Consider the following 11607-nt stretch of genomic DNA (forward strand, 5'->3'; position numbering starts at 1 on the left):
ACAAACCACTAGGAAAGGATGAAGGGCACATTATGCAATAGACTTCACAGTGATTTACTAAATGACAAAGGAATGCTGAGGCTTAGGGATCTTGCAGCCATTGCGGTGTTTTGGAGAAAGTTCACCCTTGTGGCTAGAAGCATGAGTTCAGTATAATTATCTCTTCCAGCGTATTTGTCTACTTAATGCTGTACCTTTGCACATGCTTAACATAGGCTTTATTTTCCATTCTGTAATGCAGTTCTCTTTCCACAGTAAATGCCAAAGATCACCCAGTCCTTATTAGCACACCGTCCAAAGGTTGACTTTCCCTGAATATTGTGCAATTTACACACGTAATTTCATTCCCACTAAATAGTAATTAAATTTTGACATTGTTAAACATTTCTGAATGTTCAATAAGGCTTATTTTTAATGAGACACAGCCAGGAGGCAGTTAGATTAAGTTAATTTTTATTTGGATGTGGAAAAAAAATTCTTCTGGCATTTATGCATTGTCTCATCGTTTCCATCACCATCAGATATTGAGGAGGACGGAGGGAATCACGCCCAGTGTAGATGGGAAAGCTGGCCCACCGCCTCACATAGGGGAGACTGTCTCAGCAGCAAGGCACTCAGTCTCCTTTGGCGCGCAAACTGCAGGGGAAGGTTCCTCCCAGAACGCCAGAAACCACAGATTCCCAGAGCCCCGAAGTTCCCCCCAGCCTCATTAGCCCTTTTGGTAACCCACCCTTTTATGGCCGTATCCCTGTTTGCATTTCTAGGGATGGCAGTGCCACGGTAGCCTAGCAGAAGACGATGGGGACTGGTATCTCTTCAGGGCTCCATGCACAACAAATCTGTACCTGCACACACACAGATCTATACAACCATGAGCAGTAAATGTTTGCATATGCCTCCTTAATAATAATTAGTCAACAATAATTATAATTTATCACAATTAATCATAATAATAGAATCACAGGATCAGATAACTGTTGAGGTTGGAATGGACCTCTGGAACCCATTTAGCCCAACCCCTTCTCGAAACAGGGGGTTTGCAGCAGCGGATTGCTCAGGGATAGTCATCATAACCAGGTAATTTTTTAAAAAAATTCACCACGAATCACTGGTTTCTGGGATCATGGGGTGTACTACTCACAGAAAGGAAAGATTTTTTCGGGGCCCAAAATTGCAAACAAATTGTTTCATTGTAAATGCTTTGAAAACATTGAGTCACATGTACCTTCTTCACTCGGTAGTCAAGGTCCTCGTTGCCTGGGTGTTGCGTAGGTGCAGTGGTAAACTACTTTAATCCTACTACAGCATGTGGTGCATGCAGAACAGAGCTGGTAAACGGTACCAGCAACAACAAGTCTGTTCATACTCAGGCTCACTGTCACCTGAACAAGTATAAATTTAGTGAAAAAATACCAATAGTTTCACTGAGCTTTGCTTAGTCAGAATTTAGATCATCTACTGATGGTTAGAAATCTCCCTAGTGCCAGGTCAATGGATCTTGCTTCTGATGTACCCAACATTAGATCAGATCTCAAGAGGGAATTCTCCCCCAGTCTGCTGTGGCAGAATATACATATATTTTTACCTTTTCTTTTAAAGTAAACAGAGTCCATTCTCGCTAGGTCCTGGGCAGGGCCACCAAAGTCTCTCCTCTTGCAGGGCTGTGGTAATGCCACTTGAAAGCTATTACTGGCTTAGCCGAGCATGTTGTCAACCTTGTGTTTTCTGGTATTTTGCAAGCACATTCGGTTTTGCTGTGTTGAAGGAGGGGCAGACAAAAACTGTGGAAGAGGCAGTGGCATCTAGACTAGACTTCATAGCTACTTGCAGTTGCAAGACAATGAACTTGATCTACAAAGTCCGTTCCTGTCCCATATTCCAACCTAGATCATCATTAGCTATGAACTCCCACATCCTAAAGACATTTTATCTGACTGAATGGCCAACCCATCTGGAAGTCCGGACGTGACTATATTCACCAGGTCTTCACAGAAAAGTTGTTGGAAGGTTACCAAATTTCTGATAGAGACAGTGTGCCACTGAACGGTATAACACAGTTACAGCAACGGAAATGAGTCAAAAATCACAGTTCGCTATTTTCTTTATTTTTTTTTTAAGCCGGCACTCCTCTGCTACATACCAAAAAGACAATCGAGAAGAACTTCCAAGAAATCAGCTTATTTCCATTCTTGGTCAGGGTCACAGTAAAATCAAAATCTGCCTCCTTTCTGGACTTTGGATTAAGTTTGGCTGAAAATAGACATATATAAATGATTTACCTCTCCCATTCCATTTTTTTTTGTGTTCTAAGAGTTCCAGGCATAGACATATTAACTGTCGCAGCAATCAGATAAAACCACTTAAACTGATTAATGAATGATAATATCTTTTGTATAACTATTTAATATCTGCTGTGCCCATTTATTTTATCTTCTTGGGTTGTTTGTAATGAGGCGACTTGACCTCTCTTTTTTTTTTGCGGGGGAAATCACCTTATAAACAAAATGATTAATATATGCACATAAAAAAGGAAACTGGTGACATCATTAGCTGGGATAACATGTATCTTTCGTCTGACAATTCTTGGCTGCCATTTCTGAAGGAGAGATATACAGCCAATGCTTTTAAAACCTTAAAAATGCAAATTCATATTATTTTGCATTGAATTCTGTTTACCAGTTTGAGTGATTCCTACATTCATGTTTGTGAAAACTTTTCAAGACTGAAGTGTTCTGCAATGATTGCAATTAGAAATATTTTATAAATGACTGGTTTATATTTTGTTATGTTCCAAAATGACAATAAGCTGTATTCTGTCTTCATTCTAGATTTGGAATTTCCATTGACGTCAATAGAACTGTTGAGTAAAATTAGGGAGGATAGTCTAAGCTCTAGGTAAGTAATTAAGCTTTTTTTCGGTGGGAAGAGCATGAAGCTGACTTTATTTTTTCTGTCCTCATTCCCTCTGTCCTGCCTCTAACTCTACGCATATACACACACTGCACTATCTGCCCAGCATGAAATTACAATAATTATAAGTAGGGAAACAAAACCGAAAATACTTGATGATAAACAGCATTTCATCGCTGTAGTATCTTATCCTTAAGAAATGAACTCCCCAGTTAGAATCTCAGAGAACTCCTTGGATGACTGATAGTTGCAAATTAGGTTATTGTTTACTCAGAATATCGTTTCTCGGAGTCTTTAAATCCACCTAATCAACATATTACGTCAGACATTTCAAAAAACATGTATATAGTATGAGATGAAGTTCCAGATGGAGTTAGGCACAATGATTATCCTTGGCATCCTTCTTTAAACTTCAAATTAACAGTTTATTTCTAACTCTGGGGCTATCTGGAGAAAAATAAAAAAAAGTGCTTTACTCTTTTTTCCCCGTCACACTACAGCTTTTGGATGCTTTTACAATTTTTTAGAAGATTAATGTTAAAAAAAAAGGTCATGACCTTTTAGGATCGTCATTTTTTTATTTTACTGGCAGAGGGAGACTGTTTGATCCTCAGAACAGCCTCATTTCTATTGTTAATTTTGCCATTTTTGGTCCTGGAAAAAATTGTAAATCCATTGGGATTTACAATGTCAAAACAATTTACTCCAAAAAGTAATTTACTCCAAATTCTGTGTTCAGAATCACGAAATGTATCACCTTATGGCAAAGTCTGGTGGTGGGTGTTGCCATAGACCCATAGAGATAAAAATATATATCTGCCTTTTTTGCCACTGTTGTCCTCCAGATGTTTTGTACCTCAATTCAATTGAGCATTGTTCCCCCAAATATATTTTCTCTGCTGTTCTTTCCATTTTATGTTTTTGTTTTTCACTTGATCATTTGTGCATGTTTCTGCCTCACGGTTTTCTCTTTCTCCCTCTTAACCAGCACCCTCACACACTCCAAGTATTATTGTTACTCCATTTTATCTCTTCTCCACCATGCTTACTTTCTTGCTTTTTTCCTTCTCTCTTTCTTGTCTTCTTTGTAGCTGAGAATTGAAATGACACAACAGTTCTGGAAAGCCTGGGAGCGTCTTTGGGCATAGACACTGATTGTTGTGCGAGCGTATCCTACAGACACAGGTGTGTAGCCCACATTGTTTATGTGTGGTTTTCTATACATAAATACTCACATGCAACACAATTTAATGCAAAGGCCACTATGCACAATATAGGTTTATAATATGTGTGAGACTGGGACTCCTAATGAGCTCTTCAAAAGTGCTCTAACATCTTTAAATCAAGTAATGTCTGCAACAGCATCTGGATGTGATGAAAGCTCATGCTGGCCAGTGGAGTAGCACGTCTTCCAGTACAGAAATATTTGCCTTTTGCTTCTTGAAGATGTACCTTTTGCATCAAGTTCATCCATAGCTTCTGTGACATTGTGTGACTCAAAAAGGAGATTCACAAAAAAATTCTGTGTAGTCCTTAATCTGGGCACTTTTCTCCTGTTTTAGAGAAAGTTTATGAAACCTCCTTTTTAGAGTCTTTTGAACATCTCACAGGGAAATGTTATGTTAAAGCATGAGAGGGATTACATTAACAAATCTGCTCATAACAGAGCTTGCCTGCCAGTCCAGAGGCCAGCTCCTGGAGGCATTGGGTGCTGTGCTGAGAGCTGTCAGAACAGACAAATATAGGTCTTGATCTCTGGTAAATGGAGAGCAGCCAAGGGGAAAAGTATAGATGCAGCCTTAGTAAGGCAGTCCTACAGTTCTTTTCGCCAGCAATGAACTAGTTCACGATCATGATATTATTTGTAGTCATTCTATTCGCATCATTTATCCTTAGGAACACAAACAAAGGAAATCACAATAGAAATGAGCTAATGCTGTCATCTGGGATTTAGTATAGTGAGAACATTTCCAAATATCTTTGTTATTTTAGATGCTCAAGGGTATGAAGCAATAGCTCTTGTCTTTCTTTATGTTTGGAAAATTCCTGAGTAGTTTATGCATCAAGTTATAAATAAAAAACAATGAAGGAAGAAAAAGTAGACTGACTGTTGGGATCTTAATTTGTTGCTGAGTGACAAATAGCTTTTATAGGAAACAGTGAAAGCATTCTGTACAAAGGCTCTGAAAAGCATAATGTCAATGGAAACAGTGCCTATGTGTTAGCGTTTACCTTAGTGCATAATTGTAGTAACAACCTCATTTTACATCTGCAGTTATGTATATCTTTTTGTTCATCAATGTAAATCACCCTTGAGGTTCTCACAGCACTTTTTTGCGTAGAAGAGGAATACAATACACTTGCTATATAATAACATGATATAACAGAACAAAGCCACTGATTGAATTATCACTGACCTCCACCAAGTACTGGATGACCCACAGATGGTCTGTCTGGTTTGAGGAATGGAGGTGTAGGTATCCACATGATCTGCTACACATGTGACTAAAGAGAACATAATAAAATGATTTTTCCTCTTTCTTCTCTTTGCTTTTTCTTTGCGTAACTGAAACGGGTTCAATAGTATAACTCATACATACCAGGGGATAAATAGAAAAGTTCCTAGCAGTTCCAGGAAAGCTCCCAGCAATTCTTTGTGATTACTGTGCTAATATCCTTCTTCCTCCTTCTTCATTCCTTTTGCTGTACTGATTACTTGCATTGTTTAAACGTGTGTGGCCCTGATTAGTGCACGAACTATTGAACTCCTAAAAGGATAGGGTTTGCATAATGTATTTAAATTATACCAATGCATAGGGTTTCAGATCGCAATCTTCAAAGCTTCCACAGGTGACTTCATTGACAATGTGATTATCACACTGACATGTGAGAAAATGAAATTTACAGCCGAACTGTGTTCTTTTGACCCATGTGAAACAGAAAAATAGAGTTGCTTTGTCTGATAACAGGTTCATGATCTGGAGTTCTCTGTTGACACACTGACTAGAAAGTTACATGGAAAAAACCATTTGGTGGAGGAGTCAGAATTATTTTAGTGAGTGACAAGACCTTATTCAAATGTTGACAATAGAAGTGCATGCAACTCCAGTGCACTACGGGGCAAAAAATTAATTATGAGACTTCTTTGAACTGCCTGGAATCAGAATAGTTCAGCCATGTAAACTATACTAAAGCACATGAAAATAAGGCGGTGATTAGTGATAGCCAACAAGGCTTCACTAAAGGCAAATCATGTCCAAAAAAATTGGTGGCCTTCTACAACAGGGTTACAGCATTTGTGGACAGTTGAAGAGCAACTGACTGATGTCATCTACCTGGACTTATGCAAAGCGTTTGACACTGTCCCGCACGACATCCTCTGGTCTCTAAATTGGAAAGGCATGGATTCGATGGATGGACCACTCACTGGATAAGGAACTGGCTAGATGGCCACTCTCAAAGGGTTGCAGTCAATGGCTCGATGTCCACATGGAAACCAGTGATGAGTAGCGTTCCTCAGGGGTCAGACCAGTGCTATTTAACATCTTTTTCGGTGACATGGACAGTGAGATTGAGTGCACCCTCAGCAAGTTTGCTGATGACACCAAACTGTGTGGCACGGTTTACACACTGGAAGGAAGGGATGCCATCCAGAGGGACCTGGACAGGCTTGGGAGGTGGGCCCATGCAAACCTCATGAAGTTCAACCAGGCCAAGTGCAAGGTCCTGCACCTGGGTCATGGCAATCCCAGGCACAAATATAGGTTGGGCGGAGAATGGCTTGAGAGCAGCCCTGAGGAGAAGGACTTGGGGGTGCTGGTGGACAAGAAGCTCAACGTGAGCAGGCAATGCGCACTAGCAACCCAGAAAGCCAACCACATGCTGGGCTGCATCAAAAGAAGTGTGGCCAGCAGATTGAGGGAGGTGATTCTGCCCCTCTACTCCATTTTCATGAGACCCCACCTGGAGTACTGCATCCAGCTCTGGAGTCCTCATGACAAGAAGGACATGGACCTGTTGGAGCAGGTCCAGAGGAGGGCCACGAAGATGATCAGAGGGCTGGAGCACCTATGCTATAAGGATAGGATGAGAGATGGGGTTGTTCAGCCTGGAGAAGAGAGGGCTCCGGGGAGACCTTATAGCAGCCTTCTAGTACCTAAAGGGGGCCTACAGGAAGGATGGGGAGAGACTCTTTATCAGGGAGTGTTATGACAGGACACGGGGTAATGGCTTCAAGCTGAGAGAAGGTAGATTTAGATCGGATATCAGGAAAAAATTCTTTACTGTAAGGGTAGTGAGGCACTGGAACAAGTTACCCAGGGAAGCTGTCAATGCCCCATACCCGGAGGTCTTCAAGGCCAGGCTGGATGAGGCAACCTGGTCTAATGGGAGGTGTCCCTGCCCATGGCAGGGGGGTTGAAACTAGGTGATCTTTAAGGTCCCTTCCAACTCGAACCATTCTGTGATTCTGTGTGATTCTGTGCTTTCACTGGATTATGTACAGGAGGATAAAATAGAGAAAACATTAAAGAGGAGATTTACGGAGATCCCTAGGACAAGCCTAGTTATAGCTGGTTATGTGGAGCCTGGTTATGTGGAGCAATTCCACCTGAATATTTATAAAGTTATCTGTGGAGTTTTTTTCCCAAAGACTATATTCAGGAGGCAGAGTTCTGGAAGTTCTACTTAACAACTTTTTCTGATTGTTATTCTACCTGAAGTGGATCTAGGAATTGCACCTCCGTGTCAGCCATACATAAAGCCACAAAGTCTTCTTTATTAGGAGTCCAAGTTATGTAAATTACAAGCTTCTTCCGTTCTGCTCTGAGGACTGATTGCTTACTTCAGGGGAACCAGCAAAGCATTCTTAGTTTGTCCAATTTTGTATTTGCGTTAATGCGTCTTATGTTCTGCGCCCACAACAGAAAATTCTGAAACTTGCTTCTTTCTTGTATTAACATCCAGGTCTACTTCACACATGGCCAGTACGAATAGAAAAGTTGCAGACACGAAACACCAAAATGCTCACATACTTCATTAAATAGGAATGGACTTAGATGTCTGGGTAAATACTCTGATGAATTAAAGCCTTACAGTATTTCTCTGATTTTATCAACTGTTTCTACTGGTAGTGGACAAGAGGAATTTTTCAGCGAACTCAGAAAATATTTTCCATCACTAAATTTAGTCACTATGCCTTTTAACAGCCTCTGTTCAAAAGAAAGCCACAACTTTGACTCTGAACTTGCTATTTGCTGTATGTGATCAGTCTGGTCCACCACATAGGTCCTCCTGGCTGCAGTCCTCACTTAGTCCCTGACCTCCCACTTTACAGTAAGAAACAGGACCTTGCATCTCTGGCATGCATTCTGGTTTCTCATCCTCTCCAGAAGGAAGTGTGTTCTGGTAGGGTTTAAAATTTAGGATTACAAAAACTATTATGTGTTTACTTTAGAGAAGGCAAAGTGGAAGAGGAACCAAGGAAGAGAAATTGGCAATGTTCTTTTGTCCCTGCAGGAACTCTAGGACTCAGTTTGAACCACAAGAAAACTCTAAGAGGTAAGCTTTACTCCATTTACAATGCACTGTCCATAGCAAAAGAGCAGATCTCTTAATCACAGTCTTCATCGGAGAGTTACAACCAAGTGACCTTCTACAATCTTTTGCTAGTAGAAAAGGAATTTGAACTTGAGCTGAAATTCCATGGGAAATCTCTGTAGGGAGGCTTGGTGGACCCATGGTAGCCAGTGTGCCTGGGGAGATGTGTTCCAGCCTTCCCTATTAGTTGGAGTTTCCAAGGTGCTGTAGGCATCATGGTCAGGTTTATCCCTCTGCTATACTCTAGCCAAGAGGTGATGAAGGCATGAATAATAGAGGCCAGGTTATCACGCACCAGAATGGGACATGGTCTCTGAGCCAACTGGACATGGTGTGAAACATTAGTCACAAATGCTGTGATGTGAGAGTTTAGCAAAGGATCTAAGAGTACAAAGCAGTTGATGAGATCAGCTACCCTGGGTCAGTCTAACTGAGAGGAAGAGTTTCACTGTCCTCCTATAAGTTCCCCATGGATCCAGAGACTCAGCCCCAGTGAGCGGTATGGGGAACATTCACAGAATTTAAAATTAAAACGTAGTTATGTGGGGGTTTTTCACAAAGGACAAGTTTTAATGAGGTTAGTTATTCACAAATTATCCTGCCATTATATAGAAATGTGCATCTCCACAGCTGTTACAGTTTGCTTTATTTTGGCTATTCCTTTGATATGTTAATAGTGAGCCTGATGAAATTCTAGGAAAAGCAGCACACATAGTCCATATAGCTGTTTTTGGAGACCCACAGGATTTGTCACAGACCACAGAGGAGCTTTTTAAAGAAATGTGAAATTAGCAGAAGTCAGTACAATTGAAATGCTCCCACCTTGCAGTGAAAGCAAAAGGTTAAACTTTCACCCAAACCTGGATTTCCCATGGTCTACTACAGTTAAGATAACATTTCTGTGACATTTCTCCTTGCCACTGTTTTTCCTCTAAAAAATAACCATTTGTAATAACAAATGAACCAGGAACTCATCAATGCATTCAGGTTCAAGATGAATCTGATTTCCACCAAGCTAAAACAAAGAATTTAAACCAGCTGGAAAAGCAAGTTAAGAAAATATTTTTAATGGCAATTTGAGACGATCCGGTGTTTCCATTGTTGTACCCTGGAATTATTGGACCTGCTTCTAACCATGCCTTCTCTCTGAGAATGTCTGTAACACATTGATTGGAGACAGAGGTGTTCCTACATTGTCTGTTTGCATACAGTGGGGATTAACAGGAAGAACAAGAATCCTGTAGTGAAATTACCACGAGGACATAATGAAGAAATGCTGTGAGGTCACATATAGTATATATTAAATATAGATTCTGGGTTTGATAAGACTCTTTCTGGAAGTTTTGCAGCAAGTTTACCTACACAGGAACTAGACCTGATGAAATAACTTAAAGACGAGGTCTTTAGGCTTTAGTTTTTAACTTCATCCTGGATAGGCTACTAGGAATTCCAAAAGAGAAAGGGAAGACCCATGGAAAGATTATCTTAGGGATGTATAAAACAAATTCCTTTCATTTTTCTTCATATTCTTTTTTTTTTTTTTGTACAGGCATTGGAAATGGAAGAAAGAGTCTGGCACACATTTTAGCCTTAATATCAGTCCTAGAAATACCTTCAAATGAAAGTTACAATACAAGGAATTTACGTATATCCACGAATGTATACCTCAGCAACTGTTCATCTGTTAGTGGGTGTTTTAATATCTGCACAGAATGAATCTTGATAAATCAGATGGAAATTTTACTATAAGATATATTAGACTGTGAATCTTTTGCTGTGATAGAGAATATTTGTATGATTATGGACCAGATGATCTCCAGAGGTCCCTTCCAACCTGACAATTCTATGATTCTGTGATTCTGTGATTATGAAACTTCTTTTCCACTAACCTCATCCACACAAAGGCCTGGTTGCTGTCTTTGACATATTTCAGAACCGTGTCCAGATGGAAGTTGAAATACTTGCTCTTCTTGTTCAGGAAATACCACAAAAGGAATGAACTTAATACATGAAGGATGAGCGCTTCATTCCATCTGGCAGTAAGTTTTGAAACACCTTACAAAATAGTTGTCATTCTTCATAGAAAAAAAATAAAAATCGGTTATTTCTCCACACTAGCAAGCATGCCTAGCCTTGTACACAAAGCCTGCAGTTCATCATTAACCCTCTGGAAGCTTTATGGGAGCTGGAGTTATTTTGCTACTGCAATCAGCCTATCACTTTGATCGCTTCTTTACTGGTGACCTCTTTACATCAAAAGAGTTTTCTGGCAGCATGCTCAAAGGGAAGAACATTTTGTGTTCACTAACAAAGCATCTTTGTTCTCTGCCATACAACCTGTACTCAGTCATTCTGCAAGACTTCTATTTGCATTTATGCTACTGGTAAATTAACTTTATGTTCCTGTAGGTCTATCTAAGCATCAGTAAGTTTGACTCTTTTAGCTTTCAGGACAAGTAGGTCCAAAATAATTTTCATATGATATTTTTCTATTTGTAGTACCAGAACTGCAGGTCAGAATGGTTCTGTGACTGGGCCATGTGATTCAGTATCTCTCTTCAGGTTGATATAAATAGCTGGTCTCTCAGTTATACTCATATCTGATAGACAGGTACTAGCTGTAGTGGGAGAAAGGAGTTCATTTTACCCTTCCACCCAAGTCTTCAGCTTCAGCTGAATTAATTGAAGCAGTATCAGATAAAAGTACATACTCACACAATAGAAACTAGATTGAAACCACAAATATATGTTGCACGGGTAATAAGCAAACAGAAATACACTGGCAATGTAGAAAGAAGGAAATGTCAAAGTTATAACAAGTGATTCCCAATACCATCTGAACCCTCCTGATCCACCTTGTTGAGAAATGTATTGATAATTCGTATAGCATCTATTGGTGTTCTTTTTTTCACATATTCAATGGTAATATTACAAACTTCTGCAGCACTGAGTTGTTGAATGTCTGTTTCTCTCTATCAAAAAGAAACACCTGATGGAAAAGGAGCACACCGACAGGAGAATACCGACACAGCAGTATTATTTCACCTGCTTCTGGAGACCATGAGATATGGTCCATCAGGCTTCCTATGAAAGCTGAAG

The 11607-nt window shown here is 40.0% G+C and overlaps 1 long non-coding RNA gene across 1 annotated transcript; it reads left to right on the forward strand.

The window, feature by feature from the left end:
* The first annotated feature begins 967 nt into the window (after positions 1-967).
* LOC134513922 (uncharacterized) lies at positions 968-10229 on the forward strand. The gene is made up of 5 exons (XR_010070546.1): positions 968-1077; positions 2829-2895; positions 4002-4095; positions 8428-8469; positions 10058-10229. It is a non-coding gene; the product is annotated as an uncharacterized LOC134513922 (long non-coding RNA).
* The last annotated feature ends 1378 nt before the right edge of the window (positions 10230-11607 follow it).

The sequence above is a fragment of the Chroicocephalus ridibundus genome, chromosome 3 (genome assembly GCF_963924245.1).
Source record: "Chroicocephalus ridibundus chromosome 3, bChrRid1.1, whole genome shotgun sequence".
NCBI lineage: Eukaryota > Metazoa > Chordata > Aves > Charadriiformes > Laridae > Chroicocephalus > Chroicocephalus ridibundus.